Here is a 20,403-nt window from a genome sequence, read left to right on the forward strand (position 1 = left end):
CAAGTACTGTAGAGAATAAATCTGATATTCTTTTCCATAAAGGTAAATAATGGGCTAAAGACAATTCAATGATTAAAGGGAGAATAGAGGACTTCTATAAATCAGTAATAAAAATACAGACATCCCAAAATCAAAATGGGCAAAATAAATGAATAGGCACTTTCCAAAAAAGATACATAAGGGTCAATATATATTTGAAAAGATGCTCAATATCATCATTCATCAAGGAAACGCAGATTAAAACCACAAAGAGATATCACTACATACATTTTGAAATGACTCAAAAAAGACTGGCCATACTAAATATTGGCAAGGATGTGAAGCAAGCGTAATTCTTATATATTGCTGGTGAGAATATAAAATAGTACCATTTTGTAAGACTATTTGACATTTTCTAATAAACATAAACAACACATATGACACATGCAAAGTCCATGACATAGCAATTCTACTACTAGGTATTAAGAAAAATATTTTTATACATACACAGAAAGCTTTGTATTAGAATATCATTGTGACTTATTCATAATGGCTAAAGACTGAAACCATCCCAAATGTCTTCCAAGAAAAAAATGGACACCTAAATTGTATTCTTACAATGGAATACCACTTAGTAGTAAAAAAATAATTATCTACACAACACAAATGAGTCTTCCAATTATCATGTCAAATAAAAAAAATATATATATACACACACATATATATATACATTTATACATATATACATGTATATATATACATAAAATCATATATCATTTATTATTTATTATTATATATATCATATATATATGTCAAAAACAGGAAATACTAATCTATGGTGATGAAAAAAATAGTACTAACTTATGTGGGTATGTGTGGGATTGACTGGAAAGGTCATGGGGGAACTTTCAAGTATGATGGAAATATTTTATACTGTGACTTGGGTTTTAACTTGTGCTGAGTATAATGCAATACAATAAAACTTACCAATATAAGCACATAATTTAGTAAGTTTTGAAAAATGTGCTAGATCCTATAACTATCACTACAATCATGACTTAGATCTTTCTGTTCTATGTGGTGGTCAGCAGCTGCATGGGCTAGTGAGCACTTGATACTACAAATTGCTGTTAAGTGTAGAATACACTTTGGGTTTTAAAGATTTAGTACAAAAATGTAAAATACTCAATAACGTTTACATTTGTTACATGTTGAAATGATATTATTTTGTGTATATTGAGTTGCACAAAATATATTATTAAAATTAGTTAAATTCATTTCTTTTTTTTCTAATGTGGCTACTACAAAATTTACAATTCCATATCTGGCTTGCATTACAATTTTTTTATTTTTATTTTTAAAGATTTTATTTATTTTTTTATGAGAGACACAGAGACCCAGGCAGAGGGAGAAGCAGGCTCCATGCAGGGAGCACAATGTGGGATTCGATCCCGGAACTGCAGGATCACACCCTGAGCTCAACCACTGAGCCACGCAGGTGTCCTATGCATTACGATTCTAATGAGAAATGTTATAAGGACATTTAATGAAATTATTAAAATGGTTTGTTTTACCCATTATTTCCTATCTCTTACCCCCTGCATTATATAGGTGCCATGTATTTTACTTCTATATATGTTATAAGCACTGCAATACATTGTTAATGTTTTTTTTAATATAAAGAGGTAGTTCTATTTTATAGTGAATTTAAAAAATAAGCAATGTCTTTTGCAGCTAATTGCATAAGTCCTGGTTGGTTCCCCCAATATTTCTTCTGCCAAAAAAAATTTTAAACATATTTTGTGATACAGGTCTGCTGCTCCACACATTCTATTTGTCTAAAATATCTTTATTTTGCTTTTACGTTTAAAAAATTACTTTTGCTGGCTATCAAATCTGAGTTTAACAGTTACTTATTTTAGCACTTTAAATATATCACTTTGGGCACCTGGGTGGCTCAGTCAGTTAAGTCTCTGCCTTCAGCTCAGGTCATGATCCCAGGGTCCTGTGATGGAGCCCCACAACAGGGCTTCCCACTCAGTAGGAAGCCTGTTTCTCCCTCTCCCTCTGCCTGCTTCTCCCCTGCTTCTGTTCTCTCTCTGTGTCAAATAAATAAATAAACAAATGAATAAATAAATGAATAAATAAATAAATATCACTTCATCATTTTAATTATTTCCTGTTCTCACCTTTTGTTCTCTGACTGCTTTTAGACTCTCTTTATCACTGGATAAAGTTTCATTTCAGTGTGCCTTTATGTGGTTTTATGTTTATTATGCTTTGGGTTCTTAGAGTTTCTAGGATATTTGGTTTTATAGTTTCCATCAACTTCTTTTCATTTTTTTTTTATTTTTTACTTTTCCTACGAGACTTTTCTTCTCTTTCTTTTCTCTCTTCTCCTAAGAATTAAATTATGAATATATAGCACATTTAATATCATTTCTCAGGTCACTGATGGGCTAGTTGCTTTGTTTATATTCCTTTTCTATGTGCTTCATTTTGGGTAGTTTCTAAAGCCTGGTCTTTAAGTCTATTCATTTCTTTTTCAATATCTAACCATTGCTAATTTCATTGGTTTTTTTTTTCCTACTTCCAGCATTGAATTTTATCTTCCTAGAATTTCAATTTGTGTTTTTGTTTGTTTGTTTATTTTTATTCACTTTACTCCTCTTAACAGGTTTGTTTTCTCCTCACTTTTCTGAATATAGGGAACACATTCTATTTTTTTTTTCTGGATCTGTTTTAAATAAGATTATAATCAGAAGTTACAATTTAAAAATTACTTAATCTTTATAATTTTTGCATTTGTTTGCATTGATTGATTTTTATCCTCATTATGGGTCATAATTTTCTACTTCCTACCAAGTCTGGAAATTTGGATGCTGAATAGTATAAATTTACATTTTTGGGTTCTTGGTATTACTGCATTCATATAAATAGTGTTGGCCTTTTTTGGCATGTAAGTTAAGTTACTTGGAATTTGTTTAATACATCTGAGGTTTACTTTTAAGCTTTGCTGGTCCATGCAGAGCAGTCTTTAATCCAGGGCTAACTGAACTCTATTACTAAGGTGAATATTTTCTGAGAATTCTATCCAATGTCTTATTTATTGAGATTTTTCTGTTTTTGGCTGGTGGTAATACGAACCATTCCTAGCCATGTGGAAGATTTGGGGATTGTTCAGTTTTCTCTTCCCTGGAAGGTCTTCCCCTAACCTGTGTAACTTCCTTTAACACATGCATTGAGAAGTACTCAGCTGAAGAATTGAGGGATCTTCTTGAAGTCACTTTATCCTTCCCTCTGTGTATCAACTCCTCTCTATTATTGAGTCTGTCTCTCAAATTAAGGCATCATGGCCTCCATAAATTTTGATCTGTCTCCTCATGTTAATACCACCACATTCTTTGTAGTTTTTCTCTCCCTCCATCGCAACCCCCAAAATGCTACCAGGCAGGAAGCTGAAGTGATCAGAGGGTTTACTTCATCTGTTTTCCGTCACTCAGGCATATGCTGCCTGTTGTCCAATATCTAAAAATATGGTTTCTAATTTTTTTAAGATTTTATTTCTTTATTTGACACAGAGAGAGAGTACAAGCAGGGGGAGTGATGGGCAGAAAGAGAGTGAGAAGTAGGCTCCCCACTGAGCAGGGAGCTGGATGCCATGAGGGGCTCAATCTCAGGACCCTGGGATCATGACCTGAGCCCAAGGCAAATGTTTAATGGACTGAGGTACCTAGGTGCCCCTGAAAAATATGGTTTCTAATATTTTATCCAATTTTCCTGTTGTTTGAGGCAAAGACAGAGGGTTTTTTACTTCATGCAGACCGAAACTTAAAATCAATAATTATCTTTTGATTGATTTGGTTCCATATTTATCAGATTATACATTTAGGTACTATTTTTAAAAATTTTATTCATTTATTCATGAGAGAGAGATAGATTGAGAGAGAGAGAGAGGGGTGAGGGGAAGAGGCAGGCTCCATGCAGGAAGCCAAATGTGGAACTCTATCCCAGGACTCCAGGATCACACCCTGGACCAAAGGTGGCATTAAACTGCTGAACCACCCAGGGATCCCAGGTACTATTTTTAAGAGACTCAGAAATTCTTATTAATTGATGCAGAGAATGCAGAAAAAATATGCCCCCGAAAACTTTGTAAACATTGAATAGAGAACCATGAAAAGAAATAAAAACTTGAAAAATAAGCTGGTAAATATTTAAATATTTGCATGGATAATTTATCAGCTTGTCACTAGGCAAAATTTTGGCTTCAATATTAGGAAGTGCCTTTTGAGAGTAGAGATTGTTAAGAGGTAATGTAGGTTACTAAGAAAAGTTGTTCTAATGTTATTTTTGCCTAGAAATAAGGAAGAAACTTTTCTTCCATAAATCTTTTAAATAAAGTTTTCTGGAAGAATAAGGCTGAACAGGATAAATGAATTTTGTCCAATTTCTCTATTTTTGTAACATGCGTTCTCTCAGTCATCTAAAAATGCTTAATCAGCTAATTTCTATTTTCACTGATTAGCCTTCACTGTGCCTGACTCACTAAATAATCCAGTCACCATCTACACATTGAGAATGATGAATCATGACACATACTCTTTCTACTCCTCTTCTTCTCCAAGATCTTGTTTTCATCAAAGTCTTCTGCATGAAAAAAATAACTTATTTATCAAGGTATGGCATTATATAAAATTCCAGTGAAAATGAATATTCTGTATGATTGAAACTTACGTCTGTGTATCTACACTCTAAAATGTTAAGCAGCTGCATTTTGCATCTTTTTTTCTGTTTGATTCTTAAAGACAATGCTATTTGATATCCGTGGTATCAGAGTTACTCATCTGTGAACACAAAAACCTGTATAATATTCTCACATACAGTGTGTGGGGCTCTTGATTCCTTTCCAGAGGGCTAAGATTATGGGAATTAGGTTTCTGGATGAATGTCTAATTACTGCTGAGGTGAATGCCTATGAAACTATATGCAATGTTTCTATCAAGGAAACTAAGGATGATATTAAAAGTTATATTCATTAATTCATGTGTTCAATAAATATTTATTGCGTACTTAGTATGCTTCAGAGACTGTACATCTGAGTATGTAATGATAAATATAAATACCAATTATAAATAGTGAGGCTTGGTTAACATTAATATCCTTATTCTCTGCATTTAATTTTCCATAATGGGTCAGCTACAGTATATTTAATATGTGGTAGTAAAACTGAATATTTCGTCAAGAACTCTTTACTACTCTAATTTACCATATTTGCTCTTCTAATCCTAGGTATAAATTATCGAAGGGCTTGCAGTACAGTTCTGGGTAATTTTGAAATATAAATTTAAACAGTGATAGTTTACCCAATATGGCTTAAAAAATAAGCATGATTAATCTTAACTGCAGCACAAATGAAGCTTCACTTTTCATTTTCCTAAACCTCTAACTTTGCTTTGGTTCTCTGGATAGTATGATTGAGTCCTAACATCACTACTAGAGTAATACCAATGAGTGAAGATGGTTGTTATGTCTACAATAAAAGGGAAGACTCCGAGAGAAGCTTATTTCAGCAAACCCCCTCCTACAGATGTGATCTGGTTTATGGTGGCTATCTGGCATTGCACATTTTTTACTACAAGTCTCAAGAAAACATCTTGATAGAGTATTTCTGTAAGTAGTTTCAGAGGATTATTTATGACTCTGCAAGGATGCCAGATTGCCTCATTTTCAGACAATTAAAACAGGACTTTAGGCAGCCATTATTTGCATCTCTAGGAGAAAAACCCATTAGCACAAGGCCGGGGGATCATTGGGGCCTGGAGAAGTTACCTTGAATAATAATCCTGGACCCCAGTAAACTCGAACAAGCAGAGCCACTGATGCCTGTTAGAGCAGTCTGCATGTAGATGGGCACAGAAACAGAAGCTGGGAGTCTTTTAGGATAATAACTAATATATTTTTTATGAGGCAGACTGAAATAAGGCTCCAGAGAGAGCGACAGAAGACTGATCAGAAAGAGTAAAACTGGTGACAAGAAGATTGGAAAGTAGAATTCATTGTAAAACATATAAATCATGGGGAAATCTGTGCAGAGAAACAGACTAAACTCCAGAAATCCACATTTTTGCTAGAGGTCAGCTTAATGAATTATCAATGTGAATACTTAAAATCTTTAATATTTTACCACATATGGGAGAAGACCAGTTGTTGACTAGAAAGAAAATATCATCTCTTTGTCAGGAGTTCAGCATCGTATTAGGAAATATCCCCTAGCAGATTTGAAATAAAGAAGATAGGAAGAATTCTTTCAAAAGAATACTTTAAAAAAATCAACAGTTCTTGGTCTCTGTGTTAGCAAATAACATACAAACTGATCCATTCTCACAGTTGATATTGACACCGATATTCCCACTTCTTGAGATAGATTTAACTAATGTTAGATGAAATGCAATCAAAGTTTTTTAAGAGTCAAGGGCTAGGTGTTCTAGTATGGATAGACATGGTGAGGAGGACAGATATAGTGAGGAAACCATTTTTCTTCTTTTTAAAAAATGTCCCTGTTCTTGGCCTAGTCACCTCTTCTCACATGAAGTTCTACAAATAAACTATTCCCAAATCAGCTATGTTCAGGGACTATGCCAGGTACTGGAAAAACAAAAATATTAAAAATTTGGTCTTTTTCCTCAAAGAGCTCATAAATGAGGAAACAGACAAAGAGTGGAAATTGTGTCTGATAAGTACAATGCATGTCTTAGGTTTCTATGCCAGCAATATATAGGTGAAATATGAGATAATTACATTTCATTTCCTTCTTCATGAGTTGGAATACTTGCCTGAAGAAACAGAATGCTAGGAAATTTCATCCGTTCAATCCCCCTAGCCCAAATACAAATGTAAAATTAAGCTTGAACACAAGTGTTGTTTATTTCTAACAAAATTTAGAGAAAATGTGACAACTTACAAAGCTATTTATTCTAAAGACTACATATACTTTTTAATTAGGAATACTCACCTAAATCCCATCTTCTATAACAGGTTCATTTCATGCTGTTCAAACTTCATTAAAAAAAAAAAAAAGCAAAATGAACCAACCAACAAAACACTTGATTACTGCTGCGACATAGATGGAATAGGATTTTATAAATAGTTTTTAGGGTGTTTTCATGGACATTTAAAATTCTAATAACAAGCATCTCACTAGCAAAAGAGTATATATATTAGTTTTTCTATTCTGAAACAATGTAATATAAGCTATATGTATAGTATAGGCACAATATATACTCATATCCAAATATGTGTATCTTTATGCATACACATATATACACAGACATATTTATGAAATAGAAGGCTGACTTAGAAAACTATCAAAACCTATCAAAATTCAAGGGACATACTTCACAGAACTAGAACAAATAATTCTAAAATTTGTATGGAACCACAAAAGATCCTGCAAGGCAGAAGTAATCTTGAGAAAAAACAAACATGGAGATGTCGTGTTCTCTGATTTCTTTTTTTTTTTTTAAGATTGTATTTATTCATGAGAGACATAGGCAGAGACATAGGAAGAAGCAGGCTCCTCAAGGGGAGCCCGATGCGGGACTTGATCCCAGGACCCTGGGATCAGACCCTGAGCCGAAGGCAGATGCTCAACCACTGAACCACACAGGTGTCCCACATTCCCTGATTTCAGACTACACAAGAAGGCTACAGTAATCAAAACAGTATGGTATTGGTACAAAAACAGACACGTAGATAAATAGAACAGAATTGAGAGCTCAGAGATAAACATATACATATAATCGGTTAATCTATGACAAGGGAGCCAAGAATATATAATAGAGAAAAAGCAATCTTTTTAATAAGTGTTGGGGAAAGTGGACAGTTATATGCAAAAGAATAAAATTTGATCACAATCTTACACCCTACACAAAAACTAACTGAAAATAGATAAAAGATTTGAATGTAAATCCTGAAACCATAAAAGTCCATGTCCTTGATATCAGTCTTAGCAACATATTTGTGGATCTGTCTCCAAAGTTAAGGGAAACAAAAGCAAAAGAAAACATATGAGACTACATCAAACTAAAAAAGCTTCTATAAACAAAGGAAACCTTCATCAAAACAAAAAGGTAATCTACTAAATGAGTGAAGATATTTGCAAGGCATAGATTCAATTATGGGTTAATATCTAAAATATATAAGAAATTCGGGCAGCCCTGGTGGCGCAGCAGTTTGGCACCGTCTGCAGCCTGGGGCATGATCCTGGAGTCCCGGGATCGAGTCCCACATCGGGCTCCCTGCAGGGAGCCTGCTTCTCCCTCTGCCTGTGTCTCTGCCTCTCTCTCTCTCTCTGTGTGTGTCTATGAATAAATAAATAAAATCTTAAAAAATAATAAATTCATACAACTCAACACATAGACATTTTTCCACACAGATAGCCAACAGACACAATGAAAAGATGATCAATATCACCAATCTTCAGGGAAATGCAAATCAAAACCACAACATGTCAGAATGCCTCTTATAAAAAAGACAAGAAATAAGTGTTGACAAGGATGTGGAGAAAGAGGAACCCTTGTACTCTATGGGTGGGAATGTAAATTGGTACAGGCACAGTGCGAAACAATATGGAAGTTCCTCAAAAATTTAAGTAGAGGTATCATATGATCCAATAATTCCACTTCTAGGTATTTACCTGAAGAATACAAAAACTTGAATTTGAAAGGATATATGCACCCCTATGTTTATTGCATCATTATTCTCAATAGCCAGGATACTGAGACAACATAGTGTCCATTGATAGATGCATGGGTAAGGAAGATGTGGTATTCATATACTCAGTGGAATACTATGAGGCCATAAAAGAGGATGCGATCTTGCCATTCAAGGTGATGTGGAAGACCTAGAGGGCATTATGCTACGTGAAGTAAGTCAGACTGAGTAAGAGAAACACCATATGATGTCACTCGTATGTGGAATCTAAAAACAAAGCAAATCAATAAGCAAAAAATGAGTAAGAACAGAACAAAACAAATGAATAAACAATCAAACAAAAGGCAGAATCAGGTTATAAATACAGAGAACAAACTGGTGTTTGCCAGAGGGGTGGTAGGTGGGGGAGATGAACAAAATGTTTGAGGTAAGTAGGAGATACAGGCTTCTAGTTATAGAATGAATAAGTAACAGGAATAAAAGACTCAGCACGGGAAACACAGTCAGTGATATTGTAATGGAGTTGCATGGTGACAGGTGGTAACTACACTTGTGGTGAGCATAGCATCAGGTGCATAGAGGGTGAATCACTATGTTGTATGCCTGAAACTGGTGTAACATTACACATCAACTATACTCGAGAAAAAAAAATGAGAACAAAGTATATATAAAATGAGATGGCTTAAGCAGCTGGGTTTTTTTAACTGAACCCATACACTACAATTCTCCATGTTTTCCTATTCCTTTTTCAGTTTCTAAGCTCAAACCCTTTAAAAAAACACACTTCTGCCTTTTTGATGTCAACCACTAAACCAAACCTGTTGAACTCTGTACAGCTTCTAGAAAAAATAGTACATTTTGCTACTTAGAGGTAGTAATATAAATCCAAATATTTTGCCTCCAACATCAAGGCTCAGAAGATTTTATCAAGAGGACTGCTGATATCCTGATCTCCATTCTATACTAAGCAGGACATATTGAATATGAATAGCATTAAGAGAGGGAACAACAAAAGCCAGAGAATTAGATCCTAGTGGGAACTGCAGGCCCAGGGAAGCAAGATCCAGAATCAAAGAAAAAAATAATGGAACAGACCTTAATCAGCTCGCATCATAGAGAAAAGGAAACTTCTCTTTCAGACTTGTTTTATAGTCAAACTGTGCCTGAGTGGCAGGGCCTGTGTGCCTGTGGCTTAAGAGAATTCTAACAGGTGCCCTACAGGTGCTGCTGTTGTAACATAAAAGAGAACAGGTGTAGGTATTAGAGTCAGGTTTCTAATTTTACCACTTATTCGGCATAAATTTAGAAAACTATTAATCACAATCAGCTTATTATTTTTCAACAGGCCAATATCGCACCAGATTGTCATGACAATCAAGGGGAATACTGAAAGTAAAATACGCTATCAGAGTTTAATACATTCTTTGTCTTCTCTTCTAATAATATATAGAAGAGGATTGGGATTTTCAGGTGCCTCCTATATAGCCACTAGTTGCTGACTTATTGATGTGCTTAGAAACATTCAAAATGTCATGTTAGAGAAAGAAAGGATGCCATAGGTACACAGAATCTGGTTACAAAGAAAGAGCATCTGGGATGGATTGCTACATCATCCAGTATGATAATTCCTTCTTATTTGTTCCCCAACTTTTGTGGATTTCACACTTGTGATTAAAGGGATAAGAAAGTGGTTTAGAAACAAGGAGAGCTGCTCAGCACAAGAATACTTGCCTCATCTTGCCACCAACTTGCTTGCACCCCTCATGCTATCTCTGTGGTTCTTGATCCTCCTTATCTAATATACCTCAGTACCTCACCTTCTGCTGCTGTAGGTAAGAAAAATAAATTTTTGTTTAAATGTCATCTTAAGTAAATTAGTGTGTATAAGCATGATCTGTATAATTACAGCAGTTAGTAATTAGTGTAAATAGAGATCATGTCACAACTAACAAACATCATTAAGGCATTCAAGTGTAGAAAAGCCTGTATTTTTTGCAAGAAAAAAAGGTGCCTTAGATGACTTCCCCAGTCACCTTTTAGATCATACTTGACATCAAATATGTTGTATTTCATAGCTGGTAAAAATGATTGAACAAAATTTTTCTTAGGAGTATTTTTCTTCACAAATTTTATTTTATTTATTTTTTTCTTCACAAATTTTAAATAATTTTTAAAATCCAGAAAAATAAAATGGTAAAGACACGAACTTTTCTTCTTTATCTCTTCCTGTTTCCATGTGAAAAAACTGTCTATCACTTATACTGTCTCTTGGAGGGAAGTTTTGTTTATGGTTTCACCCTTTGTAAGGCACTAATGGAAACTGACTTTTTGTGTTTATCATTCACTATCTTATATTGCTATTAAAATGTATGAATATGAAATGTTTCCACCTACCCTACAAGCTCTTTTGGATATGGAAACATTATACTTTTTCATTCCTTATGCTCACAGCCCCAAATCTGATAACTTTCAAGTATCTAGTAGTTGTTGAGTTCAATTAAAAAAGCTGAGTAAAAAGTTTTTATACTAGTAGTAATTATTTAAATAAGTTTAATTTGTTTCAATAGATTAAATCTATATAATCAAAGAATAACAATTACTTATTCAGCATTTTAAAGTATAGAAAAACATTTTACACTAGCCCTTTGTCTTTATAACTGCTTCTTGAGGAAATTATACAACTGAGGGAAAAACTCAGAGAAATTAGAGACGATGTAAAATTATAGCATGTCATTCAGAATGCAACTGATGGAGGTACAAATTAAATTCAAGAACTTCAGCTATTGAATACCTAAAATTCTGATCTATTTAAATACACATTAACTATATTTAAAAAAAACATGTGAAATAGGATTTATTTTTTAAAAAGTAAACCTAAGTAGCTTTGTGAACAATAAATACATCTTTGAAAGAACAGTTTTTCAGGAAAACATATATGTTTGGTTCTCATTATTCATTGTAGTTATGTTCTGTAAAGTTGCTGCCAACACTGAATTAACAAATACTGAATCAATGCTGCTTGAAAAACTGCAGGGTTAGATGCCTACAAGCCATGGCCACAACATTTTTGCACACAGAACTTTGTTTTACTTGTCTTTTGTTTAAAGACAGCTTGTTTAATACATATTGTTGATTCATTAACATCGAACCCACAGTCAACAGCACTATAGGTCATGCCTGAACAAAGCTTGTCATACATACTCTCAGGCACATTACAACCTTTTGTAATTAGGAACAGTAGACAGTAAGCACTTAACACTCTGCTCGGTGGCCATCTCACACTGCAACATCAATAATAAAATATGAAAATATGAAAAATAACATGGCAATAAGCCCACAAAAGGTGCACTTATTTATAGTGTGAGGATCAAAACAAGAAGGCAAACTATCTCCTGATTTGATCTTAGCTGGGAAAGCACATTTCCCAGTGATTCACATTTCTTACCTCTCTGGACATAATCATACCTTAAAATTACTGTGAAAGTATCATAAGCATTTATTTGGGAGGTCACAAATAAATTTTAGTCAGTAGGCAGATTTGTAAACACAGAATCTATGAAATAATGAGAATCAACTGTATTAAATTCCCAAATGAGAAATATTGTGCTATGCATTAAAGAAGGTGAATAAGATATTACTGCTGATTTTGGAAGGTTCAATGTCTGTCTGGAGAGATGGAATACCAACAGGTAATGCCAGTTCAGTGAGATTGTGTTCTTATCGCTGGAGAATCATGAAGGAGGAAACAAGTTGATCTTTAGTTTGCATGTGACTATGTCCTTCAATATTACAAATATGGAATATTACAAGTATTACAAATATGGTCAATTCCCACTGTAATTCTTACCCCCCCCCCCTTTTTTATTTATTCATGAGAGACACAGAGAGAGATAGAGTCATAGGCAGAGGGAGAAGCAGGCTCCCCGCAGGGAACTCCAGGATCATGCCTGGAGCAGAAGGCAGGCGCTCAACCACTGAGCCATCCAGGCTTCCCTCATTACCACTTTTAATTTATGAACTAGCTCTTCATTGTTGATAAGAAAGAAATCTCAAAAAGTACTGCTTTGTTTCTGTATCCCTTGGTGCTCAGTAAAGCAAATAAAGGCTTCATGGAAATTTGAATTTAGAAAAGTAAAACATCTTATATCTCTGAATTACATACCACCCCTATTCATTTGTCCACTGAACTGGTTCTATAAGCATTATTAGAAAAAAAAATGCCAATACCCTCTTTCTCTATGGAAGGCAGTGGTACACTAGTACAATATAATTACTTCTTGCTTCTTCAGGGCGTATCCAAATGAAGTCTATGCTCTTCTATAAAGCCTAAAATTTCTTACCTTCCTCAAGTTTGCACTTGATTATATTTCTTTGGTTAACATAGTGCTTTCTAAAAATAACTGTATTTTAATGATTCATATCTGAAATCTAATCTCATAAATTTTAATAGATTTTGTACTTGTATACATGGAAATCTATAATTCCAATTTTGTTTCCCAATTTTCTGGCCTGGGGCTGTACCCTGAAAAATAAAGTGCAATTATTTTGTTATGCTACATTTTTCCTATGATATACCTATTTTACTCCAGGGCCTCTTTTCTTTCTTTTCTTTTCTTTTCTTTTCTTTTCTTTTCTTTTCTTTTCTTTTCTTTTCTTTTCTTTTCTTTCTTTCTTTCTTTCTTTCTTTCTTTCTTTCTTTCTTTCTTTCTTTCTTTCTTTCTTTCTTTCTTCTTTCCTTCCTCTCTCCTTCCTTCCTTCAATTTTCTCAGAGAATTGTTTTTCCCTCCAATTCATCCTTTATATTCTCTACCCCATCTACAACAAAACAATCAACAACCTTCATAACTATATAAAACTCTGTTGTTTAAGTAAATAAGACTGGATCTTAATTATCTTCAGCGGAGCTCTGTCTTTTGTTAGGAACCTCTCATTCATTTAATCTTGCCCTTATCACCAGTGCCTTAGCACTGGCAAAATATGGTTCAAGCTCATTGCTTCCTATTAATCATGTTGAAGTTTCACAGTTAACCATGGACCCCTTTTGGTCTGTTCCAATTTTAAGTTGCTTCTCATATTACAAATGTGTAGATTTCCTTTTCTTACATTTTTCTATATCTAATAAATTAGCTCTTTATTTCCACTGCTCTGCCATAAAACCTCTCTGAGTTTGCAGCCTTTGAATTTGAAATTAACCTTCAGCTATTATTTGAAAATTATTTATTTAGGTGAATTTGAAATACATCTTTACTTTCTGTACTAGAACACTGAACCTCCAAAGGAAACTATTTTACCCCAAGACTGTATGTTACCTAAAGTACTTTGAACATGACCCCCCTCATTAACCCAACAGTGCTGTCACTTGACCTCATTCACTTGTTGAAATGGGATTTATTTTGGTCAGAACTGAAGTTCTTTTAATTGATATTTACATAAATTTTCAATTCTATTTGATCTCCAGTGATCACTTCTGTGGCACATAAAGAGATTATGTACTTTGGTGAAGTTTGTTCTGTAAAACCTCACAGATTATTTACTAGTGCTCTCTCATTTAGAAAATTGTTCCAGGATGTGTCGGTAGCAAAAATATATTAATATTTTATAGTTTTGTATCATTAGAGGAAATAGAAGCTTTTAAAATATCATCTTATTAATCAGTTGATCTTTCCCCTCAATAATTAGCTCTTTCAATTTACTTCTAAAATTACTGGTTATGGTACTTTCAGGTAGTATAAAGTAAAATTCATTTAATAGAAAAATGACATTTGAAAATAATAGAGTTTTTTCTTATACTGAATTCAATTCTCTCAATACTCTTGGTGGCTAATTCATTGCCACTATCATTTAAAACTTTGATCTTCTCATTTTTAATGTTTAAAATTGAGATAATTAGAAATTACATGATAATGACTAATTAGAATATGAACAGCACTATGCCTGAAGCACAAATAATGAGTAGGAATGTGTTGAATTTTTTTAATATTTGGAATTATATTGGTATTTGAGAAATGCAATTATCATTTTCAATAACAATTTTGTTCATGCAAAGAAGTTTTAAAACAAAATTGCAGCTAGAGACCTCCAAATCTGTACAAATATGTTAAATTCTCACTTATGTCCTTTTAATTTTGATATATATAAACTGTGAATTTGAAGCTGAGATTTTTGTCTATTTATAAAAAGAACATTTGGGGTTACATTAAAATATGTATCACATCTCATTTTTGAAATATATTAGACACCAGGCTAATTCATTATGGGCCAGTTGGTTGGCACTGGTGCGGCTACTCAATGAATATTCTAAATATAACTTTAGCCCAAAGTCATTTGGTGAGAGTCAATTGTCAGAACTTCAGTTTAGTTACCCTCCCACCAAACTTTGAACTAAGGTTGTATTTATAGCAGTTATATTACATATTTATGTGGAGAGGTATTTTGATAAAATTGTAATAGGAATATAGAAAGATTTTTGTATGAATTATTAGTTATTAATAAGGATGGCTTGGGTACTGCAGTTGGGTCATGATGATTTTGCCAATAACTTAAAGTTTAAGTAGGCAGATTTTTTTTAGCTCTGGGTCAAGAGCAAACTCATTGGAAGAACTTTATAAAATTAATTGTACAAACACCTCAGTTATTTCTAATTTAGAATAGCTCAACTTTCTAGTTTTTTCATATGGTATCTTTTTTATCTTTCCCACTTCAGTTAAGGTCATAAAATACAACTGGAATTATCTTAGGAAAAAAAAGTGAGACTTTAAACTCCAGATAATTTGATGTACATAGAAAAGCTAGATAATTTATAAAATATCCATACATTGCAATAATCCATAAAAACATATACTAAGACTTGTGTAAAATATCTATATAAACATTTGCAAATAAACTTTAATTATGCAGAATGAAGTAGCTTTAGTTTGTCTATATATGAATCTCAAAATTAAGAAGAGTATTTTCTGTATTGGCCAGATGACATTGTTTCACAGCCCATTTCAATTGGAAAATTGGCCACATTGCCTAAGTTGTGTGAACATGAAGAATTATCATGAACCTAAAAACAATGAAACACAGAATGTGTGTGATAGAGCAAACTGAGGAAGAAATGATAACACCACCACTTTTGATTTCTCACTAAGTTTTGGCTGTAAGAAAGGAGAAAAAAGATGCCAAATGTAAGAGACTTACTATGCTATAATCATGGTCAGAGCTATTACAAGGCTCACTGGAAGTTACTACATTTTCTTGGAATTGTAAACATTTGGATTTCTATAACATATGCCTACGTAGTGTGAATTTTTGAAGACATGGCATGTCAATGATAACACAATGAACAAATTGTCTATTCAGCTTCACTGCTGTAATGAACAGAGGAAATCAGATTGATAACCTAGATAGCAGGTTTATCTCACACCCCAGACCAAGCCATTAAAACTATGTATCTAAAAAATAGCAATACCTTAGAGAAGTACTGGAAAACAAGGAAGGATCTACAGAAAAAAATATAGATATCAATAGGGTCCCTGAATAAAATTAATAATACCTAATGGAAAAATAGAAATTATCTAAGTTTATTCATGAATCAAGAAAAAAACATCTGTATAGCATAATAACCATGGGGGGAAAATATAGTTCATGTTTTATGCAATATATATACATTATCCCAAAAGGTTATGTGGCTGAGTTTTACAAAACTTTGAAGGGACAGAAAATTCATGTGTTATATAAACTTTTCCAGAAAAACAAGGGAATCTGCTTTATTGTAGGGCATATGAAACTTCAGCATGATGACTCAAAACCAAATTACTGTCTCTCTATATACACTTTCATAATCAGTAAATAAAAATTGTCATTTCATAGTTACCCACCAACACTTGGTATTATACTCATTTATCAGTAGGAAAAAGACAAAAAAAAATCTTGTTATTTAAATTTGTATTTGCCTAAATTCTAGACAGATTGAGAATCTATTCATGTTTATTAGTGATTACTTTTATAAATATGGATAAATCTTGAATACAACAGTATACTATAATATAGTTCATACACACATGTATTATATTGTTGAGTAGTTAAAAAACATGTAGCAATGATAGTCACCAAATTCTGCATCATGACTACCTTCTGGGATGGCTTAAGCTAGAGTGAGCTTAAACTATAATTGAGTAGATTAGATTTTTCTTCCAAAAAATTTATTCCCTTCTTCCCATGACATCTATGAAAAGAGTTAAGTTCAGCCACCCTATTAATTTGGAGCTGATCTATGTGATTTGTTTTGAGCAGTAAAATATGGATTAAAGTGAAAGTATATTACCTCTGAGGAGAAATACCGTATTTCCACTCACCTCTCTGGAAGCTTCCATTTCCTTCATGAAAAGTAACAGGTCCCAGTTTCTGCTGTCACTCAACCAAAGCCCAAAATTGGTACAAATGGAATGGACCCAAACTCAATGAAGCCTTTATGAGAGCTGACCAAACCATCCCTTGGACACATGAGTGAGAAATCCATATTATATAAACTACAAATCAATGGGAAAAAACAACAAAGGATATAAACAAATATATCATGGAAGACAAATATAAATGAGCATCATAAGAAAGATGCTCAAATTTGTTAGGAAAATACAGAGAAAAAAACCAGGGAGGTTATAATTAAAGTGTCAAATAAATCAGCACTTTTCTCTTACTAGGTTGATAAAAATCAATAGGTTGCTCATATATAGTCTTAAGGTATGGAATATTGAGCATCACCCACCTTTCCTAGAAATGTTAATTATTATAGCATTTTTGGAACACAATTTAACAGTATCTATTAACTTAAAAATACATAAATATAGAGCCTCAGAATTTCCACTTCTACAGATCTATTACAGAAATATTTTGTGCACATACAAGGAGAGTCATGCAAAACTCTATTTATTGCAGCAGTGTTGCTGAGAAGTTAAATATACCTTCCTGTTCCCATTGTTTAACAATATCCAGAACTGGTAAAATAACTTAGATCCTTGCTCCAGGAAATAAAACTAATAATTAATTATAATAATAATACTCATCAGGAATAACATTTCTTGTCAAAACTTGCTTCCAGTACTTCACTTCTCTGTTCCCATCAATCCAAAAGTGTTATACTATAAATGCTACTCAGTTCTTCACCATGTAAGTCATCCTGCCCAAACCTTACAATCATGATTCCCTTTTCCTGGACATCCCTAAGACCATGCAAACTTGATATTCTCTCTTATTGCAGTCAATCTAATTAACCTACCATTGCCTAGTTACAGATTTCCCTGGTGGTCTTTTGTGAGCCGAAGACCAACATTTGAAATTGCAGTACCAAACTATACAAAATAGCAGTAAAGAGCACAGTTCTGGAGTCAGATTTCCTGAAGTTGAATCCTAAAACGACATCTTACTAGCAGTGTGACCTTGAGGAAATAATATTCCTGGTCCTTGCCTGTAAAGTAGGGACAATAACAGAAATTATTTATTGAATTCTTGTGGAAAATATATTAATTTACTTAGAGCATTTAGGGTGAGGGCACAGAGTAAAGCCTCAAAAAGTGTTAAGTATATAAAAAAAAGTATCAGATATAAACAACAAGTAAATAAATCACCTAAGTCAAGTAAATAAATGACCTAAATCTCTATCAATAGAATGAATAAAAAAATCTGTAATGCATTTTTATGTACAGTTTTTTTAAAAAAGATTAATATCAAAATCTTGATACTGAGAATTCAAATTGTGACATGAAACATATGTGACTACTTAAGTAAAATTATAGGTACATAGTTTATATTTAATTAGTATATAAATTTGTTTTTGGAGGATGTCATCAAACCAAAACTGTTCATTTCTGCAGATTATTAAAAAGGATTGTAGCCTTTTATTCCCCTCCCCAAAATATTCATGTATTAGTGATTTTTCTTACAAAGGAAATATGTGATGATGATGATTTTTAATGATGATTTTTTAATATTGTGGTGATGAAAAATGATAGGCATAGCATACAGAATTGTAAAAACATATATAAAATGCCTACCTTTTGCATTGAAACTTCAAGTAATTTATAAATGAATATACAAAATGCTTTCAAATACTGCTCTATTTACAATTTTTGAATAGTGACTTCAGGAAAGTGGCTAAGCAGATGTTTTTACTGAAGCATAAGCAACTTTGAATCATGAAGTGAGGAGTAATTCCTTAACCAATGAAAATGTCAAGAAGAGTTTAGGGAGGCAAATATCATCCTGCCCAGATGGTTAGATTGAATATTGCTTCATTTAATTTTTGGCAAATTGATCCATTTTGTTTTAGTGAATACATTTCTAGAAATCATAGGATATTTTACATTAGCTTGGAAGGAAATATTTTCCTCAATAAAACCAAGCAGCATATTTTATCTGATCTTTACTCAGAACAAAAAGAAAGAAATTTCGATCACTGAGATTTAAGGATTAAAACAGAACTCCCTCCTATATAACTTTTACAAGATATCAACCAAATATAGTTTAACACCATGTTGTGAATCACATATATTCTCAAAGTCAGTTTAAATAGATTTCTTTACAATTTTGTTTCTAAAAGTGATAATTTATTGCTTTAGAGTGTACAAATCTCATTCAGAAATTTATCTGACTGGAGTGCCTGGGTGGCTCAGTTGGCTAAGTGCCTCACTCTTGATTTGGATCAAATCACAAACTCCCAGTGATAGGATTGAGCCCCATGTCAGGCTCTGTGTTGAGTAGGGAGTCTGATTGGGATTCACTCTCCCTCTCCCTCTGCCCCTCCCTCCCAAGCTCTCTCTTTCTGAAAATAAATGGATAAATCTTAAGGGGAAAAAAAAAAGGAATGTGTCTGGCTGATAAATATAGGTGGATGGACAGTTCGGGTGACTCAGCGGTTTAGCGCGCCTTCGGCCCCAGGGCCTGATCCTACAGACCTGGGACACAGTCCCACGTCAGGCTCCCTGCAGGGAGCCTGCTTCTCCCTCTGCCTCTGCCCGTGTCTCTGCCTCTCTCTCTCTCTGTGTGTCTCTCATGAATAAATAAAATGTTTAAAATAAATAAATAAATAAATAAATAAATAAATAAATAAATAAATAAATAAATAAATATGTTACCACTAAAACACATTTACAAAGACAATGAATTTCAGAAAAAGAATACCGACCAGGGGACATTAAGTACTATATTTTATTCTGCTAATTATTAGCTCTAATATGTAATTCATGCTCTTTTCAGTAATTGACACATAGGATTATATTAGTTTATGGAGTATAGCATAATGATTTGCTATATGTATATAACGTGAAATGATTAAGACAGTAACTATAGTCACCATGCCGTACATTGCATTTCCAAGACTTATTTATCTTAGAACTGGAAATTTGTACATTTTGACAACCTTTACCCATTTCTCACGCAGGCCACCCTCCCAATTCTGACAACCATTGATCTGTTTTCTGTTTTTATGAGTCGAGGTTCTACAAATAAGTGTGGTCATACAGAATTAGTGTTTCCCTGTCTGATGTATTTCACTTAGCATATGCTCTTGAGGTTCATCCATGTTGTCAAAAATGGCAGTATTTCCTCCTTTTCACAGTGGAATAATAATAGTAATCATATTTTCTTATCCACTCATCCACTGATGAACACTTCAGTTGTTTCTATGTCTTGACTATTATAAATAATGCTTTGATGAACACAGAGGTAGAG

The sequence above is a fragment of the Nyctereutes procyonoides genome, unplaced genomic scaffold (assembly GCF_905146905.1).
Source record: "Nyctereutes procyonoides isolate TBG_1078 unplaced genomic scaffold, NYPRO_anot_genome, whole genome shotgun sequence".
NCBI lineage: Eukaryota > Metazoa > Chordata > Mammalia > Carnivora > Canidae > Nyctereutes > Nyctereutes procyonoides.